The sequence below is a fragment of the Glycine max genome, chromosome 11 (genome assembly GCF_000004515.6).
Source record: "Glycine max cultivar Williams 82 chromosome 11, Glycine_max_v4.0, whole genome shotgun sequence".
Lineage (NCBI taxonomy): Eukaryota > Viridiplantae > Streptophyta > Magnoliopsida > Fabales > Fabaceae > Glycine > Glycine max.
The window spans coordinates 35,644,835-35,669,948 of record NC_038247.2 but is presented as its reverse complement, the minus strand read 5'-3'; the positions used below and the strand labels follow the sequence as shown (position 1 = coordinate 35,669,948).

General features: G+C 36.6%; 1 pseudogene; it reads right to left on the bottom strand.

Moving 5' to 3' along the window:
* Nucleotides 1-811: 811 nt before the first annotated feature.
* LOC100815551 (receptor protein kinase TMK1-like) lies at nt 812-9,503 on the bottom strand (annotated as a pseudogene).
* Nucleotides 9,504-25,114: the final 15,611 nt, after the last annotated feature.

Below are 25,114 nucleotides of genomic sequence, written 5' to 3'. Positions count from 1 at the left end.
ATATCATTACTTGACCCTTAAAAAAAACTTAAATATTTTGGTTGAATGTGTACTTTATATATATATATATATATATATATATATATATATATATATATATATATATAAAATGCACGTTTGACTGGACACTGAGGAATTGATTCTGAATTTGAAATATATTTTTATATGTTTAGTTTCATATTAAAAAAAATCAATTAATTTTAGGTCCAAAATTAATTCAGGATTGAAATAATTTTAAATAGTTTTTATGTTAAATCCAAAATTTCATATAAAATTTTACTAACTTGATTTTATAATAAATCATCCAAACATAAATAACACTACTTCAAAATCAATATTACCAACGTCGATTCAAACACACACTTAGTTTTTAGTCAAATTAATTGAAGTTCATTATTATATATAGATTATGGTTGCATGATAAAAAAGGGTAAAGCAAACAAAATTAAGTGTATATTTTATCAGTCTCATGCAATAACTTTCCCATCCACTGTTACATAAGTTCACACTTTTTCATATAAAAAGGAAACCCCATCACAATCTCATTCAATCATCCACATGCATGTAATTCAACTTGGAACTCATTGGTTCAAAAGAATGTGATATCATGTAAATGAATTAACCATGACATTTGATTTACATCTCTTAACATTAACTAAAGGATTAAGACATGATCCTAAGATGAAAAATAAATATTCAGCTAACAATATTCTATTCTCAATTTGGCAGCATAAGGCTAAAAACAAATGCTGAAGAAGTACAAGATTAACCGTGGAAGAGACTATAACATGGAAAATGACAAACAACTTCAAATAGAAAAAGCCAGCAAGAAGCATTGAGAATGAAAATACACTACAGAACCACCAACCATTACAAGTATTTACAACCACACATGATCACCTACCATCTGCTGATGTGAAAGACTCCACAAATCCATACGGACGCGTAAGTATGCTTGTATGAGTGTTATCCAAGCTAGGATGTTAGCAGTAGCACACATAAGAATGAAGATTCATCACCTTCATCACCTGCAACACACGAACGGCCAAAGCGAAACACCACGCGACCCAAATACTTGGAAGATTACGCATGAGATCAAATACGTGACTGCATGCATGGTTACGAGTTCGTTAGTCAGTTAGCTTAAGTAGTTATGAACCGTTAGGGTCGTTAGCATCGTTAGCTCCTTGTAACTAACAGAAACGTGTTGTATAAAAGCTTGATGATATGAGAATAAACTTAGAGTGATATTTCAGAAGAAAGTTAGCTTAGTAAGGAGGCCCTTGACCTCGAATCAAGGAACCCATAGCTCGTAATCACCACATTCCCTTCCTTTTCCATCTCCCTCACGACCAGCTCATATCAACTGGTCCGACCTGCCACCCATGGCGGAGCACGGAACCCACCGCACCACCACCGACCGCCTAGAAGAAGCCATTACCGCCCTTTCCGAGAGACATTCCGACCTTGCCAACAAAGTCGAAGCCATGTGTGAATGCCTCTCGCACCTCTCTCACCCCACCCCGCCATCAACTCAACCTTCGTTTCCCTCCAGACCACCCGTCAAGTTGGATGTCCCTCGGTTTGACGGCCATGATCCACTGGGTTGGATCTTCAAAATCTCGCAGTTCTTTGAGTATCAAGGAACCCCGGAGGAAGAACGCATTACAGTAGCCTCTTTCTACCTTGATGGGCCAGCACTCAGCTGGTTCCAATGGATGTTCAGGAACGGATTCATCATGTCGTGGTCGGCGCTGCTCCAGGCAATTGAGGCTCGCTTCGCTCCATCGTTCTACGATGACCCGCGAGGAACTTTGTTCAAGTTGACCCAAAGGAGCTCAGTCACGGAGTACCTCACCGAGTTCGAGAGGTTAGCTAATCGTATCACCGGACTCTCCCCTTCGGTGCTGCTTAGTTGCTTTATCTCCGATCTAAGCCCGGAGATCAGACGTGAAGTACAAGCTTTTCAACCTATCTCATTACCACAAGCCACCTCATTAGCTCGTCTTCAGGAAGACAAAATAAACGACCGAAAGAAACACTACTCCCGGCCTTCACCTTCATCCTCATTTCCACCACCACAACCACCCTCCTCACATCCAAATAGTAACCTCCATACTAAACCCAAAACCCCTTTTATCCAAAGAACACAAGAGGACATGGCCTACAAACGTGAAAAGGGCCTATGTTATAATTGCGATGAGAAATGGAGCTCATCGCACAGATGCAAGGGACGCGTCTTGCTTCTCATCGCTGATTCTGACGAGTCTTCCCCGACGGGATCATCTTTCGATGAACAAACGCCCACACTCCCCCACGAACCTAATCCTGACCCACTCGAACCTCACTCAACCTTCGACCCAACCCCATTTCAACCCCATATTAGCCTCTATGCCATGGCAGGAGTTCTTGCTACAAACACCTTTCGTCTTTATGGCTCCATTAATAACACACACGTCATTATTTTGATCAATAGCGGGAGCACACATAATTTCATTCAACCACGAATCGCAAAGTTCTTGAATCTTCCCTTTGAAGACACGATTCCTCTCAGAGTAATGGTAGGAAATGACTCAGTCATGGATTGCAAGCAATTGTGTGCTGCTACAAAGCTTATTGTCCAAGAACATGAATTCACGGTCACCTTGCGTGTACTTCCGGTGAGTGGAGCTGAGGTAGTCCTCGGTGTCGAATGGCTTCGCACCTTGGGTCCCGTCGTCACCAACTACACTTCCTTCACCATGCAATTCTCACACGAAGGCAAGCCTATCAACCTTCACGCGGATGTTCAGTCAAACTCTTTCCTCGCTTCAGCTACCCAGGTTCGACGAATGCTATCCACCAGTTCAACTTCAGGTCTCTTCCACCTTGCACTTCTACCCACCCCTCCAATAGATCAACCTCCACACCCTTCCCATACCATTCCCGCCATTAACAATATCTTGCTCAAGTACCAAGCATTGTTTCAGCAACCTTCATCTCTTCCCCCTTCCAGACACCACAATCACCATATTAATATCCTTCCTGCAGCTAACCCCATCAATGTGCGCCCATATAGATATCCCCATTTCTAGAAGACGAAAATCGAGCGTCAGGTCACGACATTGTTGGACTCCAGTCTCATCCGGCCAAGCCGTAGTCCATTTTCTTCTCCGGTGTTACTGGTGAAGAAGAAAGATGGTACATAGCGGATGTGTGTCGATTATAGAGCATTAAACGCAATCACGGTCCGAGATAGATTCCTTCTCCCAATGATTGACGAGTTGCTCGACGAATTAGGTAATGCTTCGTGGTTCTCAAAGCTTGATTTGTGGCAAGGATTTCATCAAATCCTCATGGCAGAAGAAGACATCGAGAAAACTGCCTTCTGAACCCACCACGGTCATTATGAATATCGGGTGATGCTGTTCGGCCTCTACAACGCGCCATCTACATTTCAATCTGCCATGAACGCTCTACTCAACCCCTTCCTGAGGAAATTTGCAGAAGTCTTCTTCGATGACATCCTCATATATAGCGCAACCCTCGATGATCATCTTCAACATCTAGAATGCATCTTCAACTCACTGTTGCAGGCTCGTTATTACCTCAAGCATTCAAAATGTTTGTTTGGCCAACGCCAACTTGATTACTTGGGCCACGTCGTCTCGAGCAGCAGTGTCAGGCCAGACCCAACAAAAATCAAGGCCATCGTGGATTGGAGTACCCCATGATCTACAAGAGACCTTAGAGCATTCTTAGGCCTCACAGGCTTCTATCGGAAATTTGTGAAAGGATATGTTGCCCTCGTTGCGCCATTGACAAAGCTTCTCTGCAAAAATTCATTTCACTGGACGTCGAAATCTCAAGCCGCCTTCGATACTTTGAAGGAAGTTATGACAGCTGCGCCGGTATTAGCCCTACCGAACTTCACTCTTCCCTTCATTATAGAAACAGATGCATCAAACACGGCTATGGGAGCTGTGCTCCACCAACACGGTCACCCCATAGCTTACTTTAGCAAATCCTTCTGCCAGCAACTCCAACATGCCTCAGCATACGTTAGAGAATTGCACGCCATCATCGCCACGGTTCGAAAATGGCGGTAGTATTTACTGGGTCATAAGTTCACCGTCTTCACCGATCACCGGAGTCTTCGTGAACTCATGTCTCAGGTGGTCCAAACGTCGGAATAGCAGTTCTATTTGGCCAAACTTCTTGGATACGACTATGATATCCAATATAAGGCGGGTACTTCTAACATTGTCGCTAATTTGCTATCTCGTAGGGATGAACCTTCTTCAGGCCAGTACTTGGTTCTCTCTGTACCTCACCCAGAATTTCTCACCCAGCTAAAGGCAACCCTCATGGCTAGCTCAAAGTTCCAGAAGCAACGAGAAGCCATTCAGTCTCAGCCTGAAGCACACCCTGAATTTTCCATTTCAGATGACTTTATCATCTTCAAAGGTGCTATATGGTTAGATTCCCAAAATCCGTTTATTCCTTCCTTACTCCATGAGTATCATGCAACCCCTGTGGGTGGTCATTTTGGAATCAAGAAGACCCTGCACCGCCTTCAGTCCAACTTCCAATGGCACAACATGATCAAGGACATCAAGACTTTCGTTCGTGAGTGTGCAGTATGCCAACAGATCAAACACATCACACGCAAGAGCGCGGGCTTGTTGCAATCAATCCCTATGCTTGCCAGAGTTTGGGAGGACCTCTCCATGGACTTCGTGACCCACCTCCCCAACTCCCAAGGATTCACGACGATCATAGTAGTAGTGGATAGATTCTCTAAAGGCTTCCACTTCGGTGCCCTACCAACGCAGTTCACAGCTTTCATAGTAGCCACGTTATTCATGGATACTATATGCAAACTCCATGGATTCCCGCGAAGCATCATATCAGATCGTGACCCGATCTTCATCAGCTTGTTTTGGAAGGAGCTCTTCAAGATGAGCGACACCACGTTACGCATGAGCACTGCCTACCATCCTCAAACGGATGGTCAAACAGAAGTGATGAATCGAACACTCGAGCAATATTTGCATTCCTTCGTGCATCACCAACCCTTGTCTTGGTTCAGGTTCCTCGCACTGGCAGAATGGTCGTACAACACCTCACAGCACGCAAGTACTGGGTTAACCCCGTACGAGGTGATCTATGGTAAGGCCCCTTCAACTTTCTCCAGCTATCTCCGCGGTTCGTCCCGCAATGATGTCGTAGACTCAGTGCTGGGTACACGAGAAGAGGTCCATGCGCTACTCAAACGCAAACTCCTCAAGGCTCAGGAAAACATGAAGTTCTTCGCAAACCAGTCACGACGAGAAGTTGTTTACGAAGTGGACCAAATGGTTTACGTAAAGCTGAGACCCCACCAACAGTCTTCACTTCGCTCACAACCTTCAAACAAGTTCACCAAGCGTTACTTCGGTCCCTTTCGAGTTTTGGAACGTATCGGCAAGGTGGCTTATCGATTGCAGTTGCCTGAGGGATCCAAGCTACATCCCGTATTCCACTGTTCCTTACTCCGACCTCACTATGGTCCCTTGGAACTACCGCAAGCCCCTCTTCCCCCAGATGCGTCCCACAATAGCCCCATATTGGAACCTCTCACTATTCTGGATTCTCGCGTGGATTTGTCTACTCAACCCCCCACACGCATGGTCTTGGTGCAATGGGTTGGGGTACCCCTAGAAGACTCGACCTGGGAACGCTGAGACGATATTCGAAGCAACCACCACCTTGAGGACAAGGTGGTTTTCCCAGGGGTGGATAGTGTTAGCAGCAGCACGCAACCCAAATACTTGGAAGATTACGCATGAGATCAAACACGTAACTGCATGCATGGTTACGAGTTCGTTAGTCAGTTAGCTTAAGTAGTTACGAACCATTAGGGTCGTTAGCATCGTTAGCTCCTTATAACTAACAGAAACGTGTTGTATAAAAGCTTGATGATATGAGAATAAACTCAGAGTGATATTTTAGAAGAAAGTTAGCTTAGTAAGGAGGCCCTTGACCTCAAATCAAGGAACCCATAGCTCGTAATCACCACGTTCCCTTCCTTTTCCATCTCCCTCACGACCAGCTCATATCATAGGAGGTAGGAGTATGGAAGAAGAAGATTCCATTTGGCTTCTACCTTCATAAGCCTGCCATTTCTTCAATGCTTGTGGTAAAGACATGGCTAGGTCAATGCCATATACATCTTCAGAACTTTGATCAGATGGTTTCCAAAGTTCTACAAGAGAAGAAAGCACATTAACAACATGACCTGCGTCTGGCCTTTGATATGGCTCCCTTGCACAACAGTGGCCAGCTAACTCAGCCACGGTGTGGATACTAGCAAATGTTTCCTCATTGAGCTCAATTGTGTGGTCAATGGCTTTCTGGAATGAGTCTTTATTTACATACATTCTACATTACCATGTTACAAGGTGCATGTTATCCTCTGGTTGGGTATCATCAAGTGCTCTTCTTCCAGTTATTAGCTCCATCAATATTACCCCAAAGCTGAACACATCAACTTTAGTTGTCACACGACCAATAACTGCAAGCAGATAGCATGGCATTGTTAGACACCCACTTGGTTGAACTTAATCAACAACAAAATTTTGATAGTAACAATTACAATCAAAAATCAGTTTCACAGTTGATATAAGAAAAGCAAGGTTACCTTCCTAATGAAATGAAAGTTACCAGTTGCTTATAAAGCATTCCAGACACTATATCTTGCTATTCAAATGCAAATAAAACTAGATTTTATGATATACTTTTTGCTGAGATACTTAGCCATTGACTTGAAATGTATAGCCAACATCCAAACCAAACCAATATCTAGATCAAGAACAGACCATCTCTACTTGCTTCTTTCAAAATAATTCAAAGAATAGATAAAATATTATACATTGACGGTGTAAAGATCATCTAATCACAAATTGTCAATTGTCATGTACTGTAAAATTGTTTACTTATATTTTAACTAGCTTAAAATTCATATCAAGATGATTTCTAATTAGTTGATAGTGTAAAAGCTTTCACACTAACATTGCATGTCTATTAAACTCTAATTCAAAATAGATTTATAACAAAGAAAGTGCTTAGAGAAGGGGAATAAAAACAAGAAGATACCTGCGTATTCTGGTGCCAAATATCCAAAAGTTCCAGCAATCCTTGTTTCTATGGTAGCTTTTCCTTCTGGAGCAAGACGCACAAGACCAAAATCTGAAACCTTTGCTCTCACATCATCTCCAAGGAGAATGTTTGAAGGCTTTAAATCTCTATGAATGAAGCTTTGATGGGCCAAGCTATGAAGGTACTCAACAACCCTTGCCAAATCTAAGGCAATGGTCAATCTTCTGTTCCATTCCAGTGGCTTCAGTCCTTCTTCCATCCAATTAAAAAGGTGTTTACTTAATGTCCCCTGAGGCATGTACTCATACACAAGAAGCTTCTCATTCCCATCCAAGCAGTAACCAAGAAGAGAAACAAGATGCCGGTGGCGAACCTTGGTCAAAACAACAATTTCAGACTTAAATTTTGTTGCACCTTTCCCACTAATTGCCCCCGACTCCATCCTTTTCACAACAATCTTTGGGTCGTCATGCAGTTCACCTTTGTAAACCGTTCCAAAACCTCTTTGTCCCAGTATATTCTTCTCACTGAAATTGTCAGTGACATTCCTCAGAACTTGTATAGAAATAATCATGTTTCCTGCTTCACCCATTTGAATATCCCCCGCCTCACTGCCAGCCATGGTTCGCATTCCAATTCCACTAACATCAACACTAAGACTTGAAGCTGCAATCGTTATCTTCACATTTTCATTGTCCAATCCAGAATGCCGTGGATGAATAACCATTGCATTTGGACTCTGCACCTTGCTCAACCGTTTCTGCTTCATCCTAAACAGACAAAAAACCAAGAAACCAATCACCAAAACCAACACCACACCACCAATCACAACAAACACAATCACCACTACATGTAAGGATCTTTTCCCATCATTTTCTTCACTTCTGTTCGGAGCTGTTGAATTCAGTGGACCTAAAGGTGATGATCTTGGCCCTAGGCTGGGCTTATCCTTCCCTATGTCCTTATTCCCATTTGTGGTAAGAACCACATGGCTCTTAAAACTCGTGATCTTCCCATAAAGACGATTGTTTGCAACATTCAATTCAACAAGCCCGGGCAAAAAAGCCAACTCTTTTGGAATTGGCCCAATGAGATTATTATCAGCAAGCACAAGCCTTTGCAGTGATTTAAGCAAACCAAACTCAGGAGCTATAGTACCCTCAAGACCCATCTTATGAAAATTAACAAAGTAATATCCCCCCACCGTGACAAGTAACCCCAATCCAATCCGCACAAGGATTATTCCCCTTCCAATTCCTAGCAAACCTTCTAGGATACCCTAAGACCCTCACAACAGAAAGCAGAATCTCCACCCTTGGATCACAATTCCTTACATGCGACAAACAAAAACTATTAGAATCGTCACCCAAATCCAAATCCACCTCAACCCCAGAACCAAACTCAGGCACTGCCCCCTGAAACAAGTTATTAGTCAAGTTCATAACATTGAGTGATTTCAACCCCAACAAAGACCCGGGAACAGGACTCGTGAAAGCATTATCCCTCAAGTTCAAATCTTGCAAGCTTTCCAACCCAGAAAATTCAGGAAGAGGCCTAGTAAAGGCATAGGAATGCAACCAAACCTGCGTCAACGATGTCATGTTCTGCAAAACATCAACATTACTGCCAAGGTTGTTGCTTTCACCACCCTTTTGTCCGTTCAACCAGAGGGTCTCAATCTGCGACCCGGAAAAGCTCAAAGGCAACACACCCTCGAGATTATTGAAGGCCAAGTGCAAGTGGGTCAACGTGGGAAGGCTCGAGAAGAAATCCGGGAGCGTTCCGACAATGTTGGTTGAATTCGTGGAAATTTTTTGGAGGGAAGAACAGTTAACGAAGTTGTCAGGGATTTTCCAAGGTTTGAACGGGTTGTTGTCGATCTCGACGCTTTGAAGCTCCGACAAGCCGATGAAGAAGTCGTTTGGAATGGAAGAGAATTGGTTATTGCTAAGAATGAGGACTTGGAGGGAGCTTAAACCGTTTAGGCTTGGAAGATGACCCAAAATGTTGTTGAATTGGAGCTCCAAGCGTTCCAATTGGGTCAAGGTTTGGATCACGGTGGGGTTGGGGAGTGTCCCCTGGAGGCCCTGGTGCCCGATTTGGATCCGGGCGACCCGTTTTACCTCTTCAGAGCACACGACGTGTTTCCACTTACACGGGTCTGGGTTAGACCACCCGAGAGATTCAGGCGGGTTGAGGGTGTCCCTGAGGGCGAGCATTGCTGAGGTGTCATCTTGGGAGTGTGCATAGAGGATTACGGAGAGGAAACAAGAGAGGTATGTAGCGATGTGGGACTTGTGGTTCCTCATAGTGAAGAAGATGGAGGGAGAAGGGTGGTGGTGTGAAATGGGTGGGGGGTGTGTGGGAAGTGAAGTGAAGCAGTGAGAGACGGGCACATGGAGGTGGGAACCACTTTGTTTTTATAATGATTTAGTGTTATTTTTTATTTTTATTCGTATAAATTTTTTGTTTTAATCATTTAAAATATATATATATTAAAGTGCTATGGATAACATCAAAACAAAAAAAAAATCTTATAAGAATAAAAAAAATTACTAAATTATTAAAACAAAGAAGATATTTAAATCTTTTTTAACTAGATTTTTTTTCATAAAAAATCAATGATTAATTTTTTTAAATATCTAAAATTTATTTAAGAAATTAATTTTTTTTAATAAATATTTTTTTCATACATACAAGTCAAAAATCTAATTCATGACTACATATTCAAGAATAAATTTATTTATTTATCAATAATGTCACATCATATTAATAAAAAAGTAGAATTTTTTATTGAAAAATATTAATATTTTTTTTGTTAGAAAAAAATTAAAACCACCTCAATAGCACTTTGAAAAGGTGTGACTTTACCACTAGTTGGTGTGGTTCTGGCAAGTGGGGGCCACTAGCTAGCCAACTTGGCATGTTGGAATTGTGTTTTCCATTGGAGGAGAAGAGGGAAGAGGAGTGGGGATGGGAAATTGTTACGGTTGACAGTTGGAGGGATTTTGTTTGTCTGTGATGAAAGGCACTGTGAATCTTATCTAACTGTTTTTTGTTGATACGGTTCAGATTCAGAGTATTGCTGGCGTGGTATTAGGCGTGTAGCTGAGTTGAGATCATGTGTTTATGTCTTTTACGGAAAAGGGGAAAAAAGAAAACAAATGATAGATTGGTGATTATGGTTGGATATTTTGTGAGATGTGTAATCATTTTGTATAGGGGATATTGCTCTTAATCATTTTGGAGATATATGTACTCTTGGCTGGTTTCTACTATACTCTATTATCAATCCATCACCATCAATAATAATAGTAATAATTATAAGATTTTCAAAGTTCAACATAAAAATCCACTATAAATTGTTTTATGTCTACCCTCTTCAATGTATAGGAAATTAAAATTAAAATCTAAGCACAATTACCTCTATTGTGAGTTACTTCCATATATTTAGTGTTTTCCCCTCCAATTAATTGTTTCAGTTATAGATAATCCTCAAGTGAGCATTATAAGTTATGATTGCTTGAGCCTTTAACTATAAGCCGCAAAACTAGGGTCCTCAGCCTATACTAAGCTGAACTTGTAAATCTCAGGTTAACTCCAAGATTTAAGTATTTGGCTTAGAGTGCAAACTCAATCTATGATGAACTTAAGATTAGTCTAATATAAAGTCAATTCATGTAGAACTTAGCTTGTATTTGACCAAAGGTCGACCAAGAAATTATTGAGTATTGATATAGAATTTATACTCAACTCAAGATGGATTTAAGGTAAGTTTAAACTCGGACAAGTTTATAATTTTCCTACTTAGGCAACATTGGACTTGAAATTAACCTAAAAGCTAAATACTCAACCTAAAATTCAAGTTTAGCTGACGATAAACTTTGAGGTCAACGTAAGAGCTCAAGGTAATTTAAATAATAACAGTAATAAAGAAAGCATTATCCTCTAAATATATTAATTTTTTCATTTTCATTTAATATTTTATTTGTGAAGTGAAGAATAACTATCAAATGTTGGATCTGTTGTTTCAAAGTTTGATAGGAACACCTTTTTATAAAATTGATGATAATAATTACAATATATACTTCAATCAATTTTAATTATACTTTTTTTTATAGTGAAGTAGTGTATTTCTATGGAAAGAATTTAATACCCACGTTAGACAAAAAATCTATTCACCTACTTGTAAATATAGAAAAAGTTAAATAACTTGGACATAATAATAATACTCAAAATATCCAATAACAAAACTGAGACTTGTTGACCGTGAATACTACGTCAAGATCAACACGTGGACAACTAAATAAGGTCAATTGGCATGTATTCAGTTAGAAGGAAGTTGAATTTATAAAACAAATATAAATAAATAAATAGAACAGTAATGGAATAATAAAATGACTTTAATTGTGGTGAAGTTGTTTATTCATTGGAGGTTGGGCTCGATCTCTCACAAATAGGCATGGCAATGGGGCCCGAACCCATGGGACCCGCCCCGATTTTGACGGGGAAAATCTGAGTTGATCGGGGTCGGGGTCGGGGTCAGGTTTTTCCCGATAGCCAAATTCGGGTTCGGGGTCGGGGATGAGATTCTTAATACCCGTCCCGAACCCGTACCCGAACCCGCCCCGCTAATTATTAATATATATAACACATTGAAATATGAAATTATTAGATTAAATTTTATGTTAGTGTTGAATTGAATTTTATGTTTTATTTAAAATTATATTTTTTATTTTATGAAAAATTATATTTTTTAATAAAATTTTATAAAAATGTCGGGGGCGGGACGAAGCGGGAAAAACCCGACCCCGGTTGAGGACGGGAATGGGGTATAAATACACACCCGTCCGTTTCGGGGGCGGGGGTGGGGAGGGAAATGGGGAGTCGGGGGCGGGGGTGGGGTAAACAAAACCCGACCCCGACCCGCCCCGTTGCCATGCCTACTCACAAACACTAGCATGATTATCTCTTGTAGTTCTACGTGGAATTAATTACTGGCAGGGATTTTATTTTATTTTAACAAAGTTTCTTATTCATTTTTCCTTGTATTTTGTTACCATCTCGAAGATAAATGATGGATGATCTTAAACTGTAACGAAAAGTATTTATGATCTTATGTAAATTACTTAATCTTCTCATTGCTAGGTTCAATTTATTTTGAAGTATAAAATACAAAGAACATGTTAACGTTCATATCATAAGTGTAGTTGGGAATTGTGAAATAAGAATACATAATTTAATTTTTAATCTTTTATTAATCAAAGTCATGTATGTGTGTAATTTACTTGTAGTCACACAAAAAACGTGTAGTTTATTATGTTGACCATGTTAAATATATTTCAACTGTCACTCGTTCATCAACCAAGCATTAATAAATAAATTGTGTGAAGAAAATTAAGTTCTGTGGTACGTAGATGCTACTCGCGAAATACAATAGACGTTTGATGGAGGCATATATGCAGTTTCCCCTACCTTTTTCACTTCTCAAAATTAATATGCAGTTTTTTGTGTGACTATAAGTAAATTACAATTTAATTATAGGTCCAAGTTAGTGATTACCATCTTTGGGAGGCTATGATAGCAGTTTCACCGAAAAGAAAAGAAAAATAACTATGATAGCAGTTGGCAGCCATGTTGGCTATTGGCTTGTAAAAGAGAAAAAGTTCGAAACATTATTTTCACCGGAAATTATAAATAGAGTTTCAAGAGTTATGATTAAAGAAAATAAATACTTTTCTAATTTGTCCAAAAATATTAATCGAGTTATATACGTACATAAAAACTCTACCTTTACTCTGGCTGGTTGGAAATGGTGGGAAAGTAAACCTTAATTATCAAAATTTCAACCTTCAAACCTTAGTTGCTAGCAACAAGCTACCACTAAATAACTCAATGGTTTAGTGCATGATTAAACCTTCTGTTTCAGTATTTTCTAGCCCGAATAAAAGATTCAAAATCATCACAAGATCCAAACATAAATAACAGATAGAAAATGAGTTATCACATTCCTAAACAGATAGAAATGAATGAAAGCACACATATATAATAAAAGTATAATAAGTTCAACTTAGCACAATTCACTTCATGTTATCACTCATTGCATAACATCATTTGTCTCAATGATTTAATCACAAAATCATATTTTACACTTTCACATTAATGACGTGTTCAGAATAACACATCTCAAAAACAACATAACATATCACACTTACACAATTCATTACCCACAATCACGTAACAAGTCACAATAATCATTATAAGGTAAAATCATAGGAAAACTAGTCAGGGTCACGCTATTTTGCGAGAATGCTTCAATCATGTGGGATCAACAAAGACTTAAAGAAACACTCAAACATTTACCCCCAAGGCCTAGACTCGAAAAAGTCCATGGCTTCTCCCTCTTGATTCAGGTCCAACTTAAAAAATATTTTAGTACGCAAACTCTATCTATGAATTATACAAAACACAGACTTCTCAATTGTTTGCAAAATAATTTTAACTCTCTAAGTCTCAAAGTGATTAAATTTGTCGGGTTCCCACAGTGGATCCTATCATAATACTCATCGCGCATTAACTTGTCGTTCTTAAAGGGTCTTACAGTCATGTGATTATACGATTCATAGCTCACAACTCAATGTACACAGCATCTCAATACACATGTATTTTACAATTCAACACATATTCAATTCATTACATACACCTATTCTCTTCACAATGTTATAATCTTAGAGCAACATGTTTTCACACCCTCATGAATCATATACACATCACACAGTATTAATATATACATGGCACAAACACAAACTTTACCTATGAATTATGCAATACACACAACTACTCAATTATTTTCAAAATCATTTTAACTCGTTGCGCCTCAAAGTGATTCAACTCGTCGGGTTTTCACAGTGGATCCAATCACAATATTCATCGCGCATTAACTCATCGCCCTTAAAGAGTATTACAGTTGTGTGATTGCACAGTTCATAGCTCACAACTCAATACATACAATGTCTTAATACACATGTATCTTACAATTCATCACATATTCAATTTTTCACTTACGCACAATCTCAATTACAATTTCATGATCCCAATATAACAATTTATCACGTTAATCTAGTAAATCTTGTCCAAAACACAAACGAATTATACAAAAATGTTTCTCACAACATGGGGAGTAAAATCACTTAAACAATTTCTCATAATCATATTAAAATCAAAGGAATCAAAATCGTAGGTTCAAAACACAAAAAACACCAAGCGTACTCAATTTTATCAACCAATTTGCATTAGGACATCAATTGACCCGTCAAACATAACAATCTTGTGATTATAATCATAAAGGCAAAATTGTAATAATAAACATCCAAAATAAATTCCCATTTGATCCTCTAAGGATTCTTACACATGTTCATTTTAATCCCAATTGCGATAAACTCATTCCTTACCTCTAAGTGGGCTCACGTGTGTAGTCCGACAGTGATAACAACGTCTTTAGTGGTTCCCTAAGATTCCTTAAGCCTTTCTTCCTCTTCCAAAACCCTATCTTTTTGAAAACCCTAGCAGAACAAGTGTGATAGGGTTTTGGAAGAGGAAGAAAGACTTGAGGAATCTTAGGAAACCACCAGAGTTGTCGCTATCGCTGTCAGACTACACGCGTGAGCCCGCTTAGAGGTAAAGGATGAATTTATCGCAATTGGGATTAGAATGAACATGTGTAGGGATCCTTAGAAGATCAAATTAAGGTTAATTTTGGGGTGTTTTATGCGTTTTAATTTTGCCTATATAATGATAACTACGAATTGCTCATGTTTGACGGGTCAATTAATGCCCTGATGTGAATTGGATGGTTTAATTGAGTGTTTGACTTTAAATGTTAGAAACCTAGAAATTTGTGAATTCTTGATTCTTGCATGTTTTCTTGAAATTGATTAAGGGGTTTTGTTCCCCATGATGTGATAATGTGTTAGTGAGAAGGTATGATGAGACATGTGTTGTGAACAACTGTGGAATTAATACATTCCTCAATGTGATTATACATGTTATTGTGAAGTGTAAAGTGATGACATTGAGTTGTGAGTTATGAATTGTATAATCACACAACTGTAAGACCCTTCAAGGGCAACGAGTTAATTCGCAACAATTATTGTGATGAGATTCACTGTGGGAACTCGACGAGTTGAATCACTTTGAGGCATAATGAGTTAAAATGATTTTACAAACAATTGAGTAGTTGTGTGTATTGCACAGTTCAAACTTTAGTGACACACATATGATTTTAAACACCAGTTTTAATGAGATGATTAGTCATGTGAACATAACATATTAGTATTAGTACTGTGTGATATGTATATGATGCATGAGGCATGATAACATGATGTCTTGAAATTATGAAAGTGTGATGAACTGTGTGTAAGTGAAAAATTGAGTATGTGTTAAATTGTGAGATCACACGTGTATTAAGATGTTGTGAGCTATGAACCGTACAGTCACATGACTGTAAGACCCTTTAAGGGCGACGAGTTAATGCACGACGAGTATTGTGATGGATCCACTATGGAACCCGACGAGTTGAATCACTTAGAGGCGCGACGAGTTAAAATTATTATGGGAACAATTGAGGAGTCATGTATTTTGTATAGTTCATAAATAGAGTCTTCATGTTAAAATATTTTCTGGGTTGAACCTGAATCAGGAGGGAGAAGCCTTGAAGGACTATTTGGAGTCTAGGCCTTGGGAGTAAATACACCCGGTTTGAGTGTTCCTTTAAGCCTATGTCGATCTCATATGGTTAGAGTATTTTCAAAAAAAGCGTGACCTTGATTGCTCTCTCTATGATTTTACCTAGTGAGAGTGACTTGACTTACCGATGTATGACTTGTCTTGTCATGTATTCCTAGGCGCCTGATGAGATTTTTCACTCACCTAATACCACATTGCATATAAAATTGAGTCTTAGTGTATTTGTTGCATAATGTCTATGTAATGATCATTGTGATTTGTTACGTGATGGTGAGTAATGAATTGTGTGAGCATGAGATGTTGTATTGTACTTGAATGTGTTGTTCTGAACACGTGATTATGTGAAAGTGTGAAATGTGATTTTTTTATTAGATTCTTGGGACAAGTGATGTTACATGAGTGGTAAAATGATGTGAATTGTGCTAAGTTGAGCTTGTTATACTTATATTATATATGTGTCTTCATTTATCTCTACCTGTTTACGAATGTGATAACTCACTCCCTGTGTTTTGTTTGTGTTTGGATCCTGTCAGGATCTCAAAGCTTGTGTTCATGGGAGCAGATAACTAGGTGGATAACTTTAAAGAATCTTGTGTTAGGGGATGTTCGGACACAATGCTCTAATAGGATGTGACATTGGAGCATGAGTTTGTGTTTCAATTGCATCATGTTCTAAGCATATTGTTTTACTTTATTTTATTTTGCTGTTTAATTTGAGTTCTTTTGTAAACTTGGACGGTCTTGTTTTGAGCCGGAGATGTTTTTAATAAGTTTTATTTGGTAAAAGTGAATCGAATGTGACCGTTTTACCCATGTGAATTTGTTTAAGTGATTTGAATAAAATTGATTTAATTAAATTCTGCATTTTTATATGTTTTTCTTATTTATATGTATATCGGGATAGATGGTGTCACAAAATCAAATTCGTGTTTCAAACTTTCTTCCTTCTACGCTGCTGCACTGCACTGCACCCTTAAGAAGAAGCAAGTTTTGTGTTGTCATTGAGCTGCATGTGTGTGGGAGGAAGTTTTGTTTCAGTCCAAAACCTCTGAAATTCCTAGGTGGGGAGGAAGTTCAATCAATGTGTGGTAACTGTACTTGAGTTAAATTTTGCTTCATGAATTATTATTGATTGGGATTGAGGTACTGATTTCTGTGTGCCTTCTTTAAATTATGTAACAGAAGCCAAAAAAAAAATATCAATGAAAAATATTTGTATCTACATAAGCCACTTGGGGGCCTGGTAACTGGGCTACTATAACAGTTTATACAAAACTCTTGAAAACTATGCCAGGAAGTGATAGGCATAATAATAATCATAATAGAAAAACTAATCATGACGATATATATTAAATTAGTTGTTGCAAAAAACTAATAATAATATAAGCTTAATATTTTGTTGGTAATTATTGGAATAGTGGAAATGCCTTTAATTTGAGGACATTTAGGTTTGTCATATGATACACTTGTTTGAGTTCTGATACATTTTAGAATCTATTTGATAAAGGACTACACAAATGAAGAAAAGTATGTTCCTACATCAAATAAGCAAGCATCATGCATTTCTTTCATTCATTCATATATGTTATTTTATTATAGCTATTTATAAAAGACTACACAAGTGCAAGGTTTAGAAATTATAATTTCTACAGAATAGCATTGATGTTGCAGCAATCTTGAAATATTTTTCTATGAACTTTTTTAAATGATTAGATGGTTTGTTTTGAGTTGGATCAAAGTTTACGTTGCTTTACAAGAATCTCTGTTGCAAAATAAGTAGGCAGAACCTTCTATTATTGAGCAAAAGAGGGATGGTGATGAGGTATACAGGTCGATAACTGCAATGTTATTACATGTGACATTTGTTGGTTATGACGAGAGGGTTATGTTATTCTTAAATAGACATGGAGTTAATTGCCTAATTATTCATATATATTGCATTTTGCATTAATTATTCTATATATAAATACTTAGGCTGAATGTGTTTTTCAATCAAGCATTTTCACATAAGAATGATTGTAGGATTAGGATGATGGTTAATTTAGTGCTTTCTTCTAAGAGTGAGATTATTATAATAATATTTATTGAATAAAAAAATTGCATTAAAGGATTGATATTCCCAATCCCAGCAACAATTAGGAATGAATTGTAATATACTTGTGATTCATGGATGTAAAACATGTTCTCCTCTGGAATATAAAGTATGAATTAGTTCCATATATTTGCATTTTCTGCCAAAAGAATTTCTTAATGGTGATCTTGTTTATTTTCTCAATTCGCATCCTGTTCTTGTCAGACTTTTTGTTTGTTTCTATATCTTGAGCACTCTCCAGTGCAGGGTTCCTCTTAAGTACCATAGCTGCTGAGCAGCAAGCAAGTGTGATATCTCCTTTAGATATTTGCAGCAAATGTTGTCACAAGAAAGTTCTCCAATAAACTTCACATGAGAGCCTAAGAATATGCCCTGTTATCCTTTTGCACTCTTATGTGATATGTAATTACTTAATTTGTTAAGTTTGTAAATTTTGATTCAAGGTATGATTATGTTACTGCACTGTGTCCTGGAGGGAGCAGCAAAAAATTACCAAAGGGTCCTTCTAAAAGGTACTGCCTTCCTTTTAATATCAACTTTATTTAATTTTTGGCCCTTAGTTCTGATCAACAATTTTCCATTAGCTGTTTTTTGTAGGACTCTCACTCTTTTTCCTTTTCCTTCTGTACCTGCAAATGTATACATTTCTGTCTATTTTATTGTTATATAATTCTTTTTGTCCACTTCTCAACAATATGCTTATTGTTCTTATAGTTCTATACTGATTTTGTTTATTGGTTTGTACTGTGGCTATAGGTTTATAATTTTGCCTATCATGTGTATATGTAATTTTAGGTATTCTTCATCGCACATTAATTTTTTTAGAAGATTATTCTCTATTCCCAATTCACTTATATTGTGAATCATGTTTCTGTGGGCTACTTAAGTATTTTTTTATAACTTGTCTAACAGAGCTTTTTATGATAGAGTCGTCCACTTCATCCTTTCAATGCTATTAAACACTTCGCTCCTGAATACTCTGAGGAGGTAACTTCTAGGATTCCTGCAGCAGAATGCAATATTGGTGTGGGGACTATGGACTGCAAAAAGTTCATTGCTATATCCTCATGGTGGCACGAAATCTTTGGCCAGAGATTATGCCCTACTATTGTTTAGCAAGAATTTGAATGTTCATTCCTCTGATGTGAATGTTCGAGTTGAACTTGATACTCCTGTGAGGAACTGCCTGAATATATTTGTCTTGGAAAGATCTGATCTTACTGGAAACTCAGAGCTTCCTGACGAGTCATTCAAAATACTCTATCCAAATATATTTGGAAGCATATTGTTAGTTAACTTCATATGGTTTTCAAGGCATATTGGCTTTACAAGGCTTTGGTGGTTAATTTCACGCCGCTTTACAAGACATATTGTTGTTCAAAAAACATCTATCCTTTGGCGATTTCCCATCTTCAAATGATCATTGAGATGATATTTGGAAGCATATTGGTGTGTTTTGAGTGATAGGTTTATTGAAGGATTTTCTGTGGACATGGGCAAGTGATCCAAAAAGAGATAATCTTGTTGATTGGGATTGTGTTGCAGAAATGAGGGGGCTAAAGTCTAGGCAATAGTTTTTCTCTAAAACTATTTCTTTGGCAGCGAAAAGGCTTTGGTGGTTTCCTTTAGAAACAAAATTCTTCATGGAAATTGGTTATTTGGATTAAATCTGGTTTAGATTGGGATAGGTTTGGAATGCCACTGATGCCAGTCCTTGAAATTTCATCTCAAGGAGATGCATAGTTCTAACCACTTACTTTATCACTCTTAGTCAGGGTGATTGCAATTGTATGAGGGGAAAATTCTTATACCAATTGACATTCCCTCAAAAGTGAATTTGGCCCAACAGAACTTCTATATTTTTATCTTCTTGTTTGGGTTACAGTTGTCTTATGCTGATTCTATTTATGACATCAGCTTTCAAATGATATACCAAGGATTTCACGAAATGGCAGTTTCCAAAATTATGCTTTCAAATGATATACCAAGGATTTCACGAAATGACAGTTTCCAAAACCATGCTTTCAAAGGGAGATTCTAAAATTTCTGTGGATGCATATCACAGTCTTGACGGTCCACATAATGAGTTGAAGGCTGTCTTAAGTGAAGTTGCATGTGAACTCCATGGTTATTATGTGTTGAGATCATCACAAGATGTACAAATTAGTGCAAAATAGTCTGGGGCCTACAAATTACAAAGTATTTTCTTCTCCTATAAATACTTACTCGGATAAAGATAGGAACATTGATGATAATAGAGTTCTGGCTCTAGAAGCAATGTATTATTATTATCAGTGATAAACTCGTCATTAGAAGCAATGAAAAGCTCTCAACTTTACATATGCCCTGTTTGGATAAACTTATGATGAGTGGATCACTGATAAATGATAGTAATACATTGCATATTTGCAGTTGAAGATGTTGAGCTTTTTGTTTCTGGATGATGGGCTCGTGATAGTTTTACAGTTTACATCAAGTATCTATGTGTTGTTTACATCAATATGACTCTCCGTTGTTAATTTTACAGTTTACATCAAGTATCAATAGATTAATCGCCTATATATAATGACATTCTTGCATGCTTAATCACTGCTCAATTAGTTCAGTATCATGGGCTGTTGATCGAGTCAAATTAATTTAATGTTTCAGCTACCAAAACAAAAGAGTTAAACCAAGTGCTTGATCATTGTATTATAGGCTTTTGATCCATTATTAAATTTGAAAAAAGTTTTCATCAGTGACATATATAAAGCTAGTAAGTTTTATCCCATTGTTCCATATATATACTCATGCATCTATGTGCGTTCACTTGGACTCTTAATGGCCAGGGTTAGAGATTGAACTTTGAAGGTTTTATTTATTTACTTATTGTTAACAATAGAGCAATGAGTACTAGAACATGGAAAGGATGCAAATAACTAAGGTATATATAAACAAGGGAAGGGAACCTTGCACAACCTGTAGTTGCTTTAGGCTTTGATCAATTGCTTTATAAACAAGACAAAAAAAGTAGAATGAATGCCACCTGCATAGCCATATCAAATGAAATCAGATAATGATCTTGACATGGAGGGAACACAAATAAATGTTGCAAAATCATTCGTAAATATGATCATGTTTCCTCATTTTGCATCAATTATTATTGCTTATATGACTCTGGTGAATCTTATCATCCAGCCCAAGGGATACCCTTTCTGACCACTGATGGTTAGACTTAGGCATGGAGTTGACAATACTACTATTGGATGCCTAGGGATGTTATAGGAGATGTTTGGTGGAGTACTTCTAGGAGTTTTCTAGTTGTAGTTGTCTATATTTAGCAACCATGTAGGGTTAGATCCTACTGGAGTTATTGATGTATTCTATATATACATGTATGTCACAGGTGCCTGCTCATTCCTTTTGTAGACCTTGACACTAATTCATTACAACTTTGATAAATGTATCTAGATATGTGTGTTATCTTCTACAGACATGTCTATTTTAGATTCTGTTACCTATCTTTATAAACTGTTTATTAGGCACTTATGGAAGAAACAACTTGAAAAACGTATCTTGTGAAAGTATGTCATGCTTCTTATTTTACAAATTACTTTGTTATATGTGAGCTTATTCCCTGCTCTTTATTCAAATATAACTACACTGAGAAAATAAAATCTAAGTTTCGAAAAATGTGAAAAATTTACCCTCTTTTACGTCATCTTCAAAAACTACAAAGTTTATTTTCACTACCCTTGAGCTAAAAAGAGAGTTAGGTACCATCAAGTATGAGAATCAACTGAAGTAAGATTGTTTTAACTTTATTAGAAGTCTCGAGTTCTAGTCCTGAATACGCAGTAGTGTTAAATACTCTGAGGAAAAATTTTGTTACTTTATATTGAACATGATTGTTTAAAATGGAGAATATATGTGGTCTAGACAAAAAAAAAAGAGTTAGGTCCTGGTAGCAGTTGATGTTTCCTACCTTCTCCAAAAGTGTGGTTGATCCTCCTTTCAATCTCTATCCGGCTAGAGTACATACTCGTCTTACCATAGTTGTGTGATTATTTCTGTTGCTACTAGCAGGAAATATCGTAGCAATTGCAAGAGCTGCTTTTTGAATCACTTTCTAAACTGAGATGCTTGTCTGCATCTTCCCAAGCCAATATTACTCCCCTAAAATTAATTGCCCAAAACTCTAGTCCATTTAAGCCTTTATCGACTTCAAATTTTAGAATTGAATTGATTTAATTGTTGAATATTATGGAACATTTACGAGTGCATGAGCACCAATAGATAAAAAAGAAAAAAAAGAAACAAACATCATATTAAGGAGAAAAAAAAAAAGACAACTGTGAGATAGAATATTATGCATGCTCTTGTGATTTGAGTAAAGGAAACATCTGAAAAGGAAAAAAGAGATGCCGCATGGCACATATATCAGATCAACTTTAAGATGTCAACATGGAATGAATGTGGTGCATAGACACAAGTTAATCCATCTAAGGTATATGTACCCAAGAATCTTTACACTATAACACTTCCACCATTTTTATGCTGATGTTTAATTTGGTCATAATGTTCTATGCCAGCAGCATCCAATCCTCTATTGTTTTTATAAATGCTCTAAGCACAAACCAATAGTGTTTGCTAGCAAGTAGTTTATCTTTTGATCTCCCAACCCAACGATACCAATCGGTATCTAAAATTCAAATTAGATTGGAATCATGATGAACATGTATTTGATAGAAGGTGCAATATAGGAAAAGGCATGGCTATGAATGACTAAGCGTAGTCTCTGGTGGGCTCTTACTAATCAGCACTAACTATATGTTTGTACTAAACAATTGTAAAGAAGGAAGGAAGCATGAGAATATATTAATTAGTCACCAAACCAAGTGGAAGAAACTGCCTTAAAATACATCAATAGATTAGAGACTATAATTATCAAAATAAAGGAGTTAATATTTATATCCTCTGCACTAAAATATCAACGCTTATTGCTTATGATATGCATTTAGGCCTTGTAATGACAGATATGAATTGGGGTGTGTGGTGGGGACCACCTTGGCAGTCCAGGGTGTGATGGGAACTGCACCAAGCGGCGGAAACATGGACATGTCTCTAACTGCCATGACCAAAAGGTGAAGTGTCACTTGTCATATGTGTGATCAAATAAGTGAAAAAAATGTAAGATAGACATCAAATGTGTAATAATGTTGGCTTTAACAGGTGTATTATAAGTTTCTCTTTAGAAAATAAAAAAAAATATTGGCTTTGGTATAGTTTTTTTTAGTTTGAATCCGACGATAATTTATGATTAGATGATTTTTTTATTTATAGAAATAAAAAATAAAATAAAATTTATAATAATTTACGCATCATACTTAAACAACTAAATTAAATTCTTAATCGAATTATCAATGTCTTATAATTGTTGGGTTACCCAGAAAAAAAAATTCTTAGATTGTATTGTTTAGGCAAAATTGTATTTTTTTTTCTCTATTTTGTCTCCAATTTTGGATTTTGTACCTCGCTAAAATTATTCATGAATTTTATTTTAGTATTTAATCAAATCAGTAATATTGGTTCTTCAGCCCACAACTCTGGACGTTGACTGTTACAATGACTGTCATGTGTCACGTTTTTATTGGATGATGACTATCACGTGTTATATTCTGATTGGATGTCAACTTCATGGAAAATGAAATACATTGTTGTTTCATTGATCAATGACACGTGACAGTCATCATCCAATAAGAACGGGACATGTGACAGTCATTGTAACAGATAATGTCCAATCATGGACTGGGAGACCAACATTGTGTGATTTGATTAAATACGAGAACAAAATTTGTAAATAATTTTACTGGGGAACAAAATCCGAAATTAAAAATAAAATGAGAGACCAAATTTACAATTTTACGTATTGTTTATTACTTTATTGGGCTCTTAAAAAAAATATTTTTCTTGATCACTCTGTGATGTGATATGAATAAGAAGATCACTGATCAGTTTTGAACATTCGGCCTTAACGGATTCATTGGTTGGTATTCCTCCAGCTTAGGGTCCTTTTAAGTGCAAAATCAATTGAAAATTTGCTTTAATTTGAGGAGCCTGTGTATTCTTTTAACACCGTTCTCTACTTCATCTCCCCTTTTAAACACTTGCTTAAGCTTCTTATAATTTCCCATTAAAAATATTGTTTTATAAATAAGAGTGATAGAACATGGGGCACTTCTAATATCACTATACAGAGCGTCGATGAAATGTTGATGAATATTTAACTACTTCTACTTGCATTAATCTACATTAACTTTAACTTTGGTTGTTAATTTGAACGCAAACATGGTGCACTATTTTAATGTTCTTTCTTTAATATTTTATGTTTTAAAAAATTATTTATTATGAAAATTACGGGACAACGTAAAAAAAAATCATGAAAAACATAATATTGTGTATTCTAATATTTTTTTTATTTTTAATTAATGTTTCAAAGACATTCGTTAATATTTATCTTCTATAAATTTGTTGTGCATTTTCAATTAATGATTCTTTGAAAGAAAAGAAAAAAAAATCATGTGAGATCCAGTTAGAATATGTATATAATATATTGGTCATAAATTTTTGTATAGGAAAATTATGTATGAAAATTTTATGTTAGTAGATACTTATAGAGATAAAAAGATAAAAGAAAAAGAATATAAATGTAATAAGTAATATAATATGATAAAAAAATATCAATAGAATATTTACACGCTTAAGATGTAAAAAATAATTACTCTTTTAGTTTTATACTAATAGATAATAGATAGCTCTTCATACACCCTGCCCCTTTTGCCCATTAGACAAGTGCTTCCTTTCATATTCTTTTTATATTCACGGTATTGCTGTGGTTAATTTTCGTTCCAATTTTACCAATTATTTTTCGGCCAATGCAACAATGCAAGGTTGGTGCTTTAAAGATTACAATGAAGCACAAAATCTTAACATCAAATACATTTACACAGACACAATAATCTTAAAAATTGACAGCCTTAAAGTAATTGATCACTAGTCAGTTAAAGCAAAATAATTTATTTAATTTATTGGAAGATACATTGTATCTGGTCCATCTATATTAATTAGAACATAATATTACTTCCTCTGATATATTATAATTATGTTCTTAGATTATTT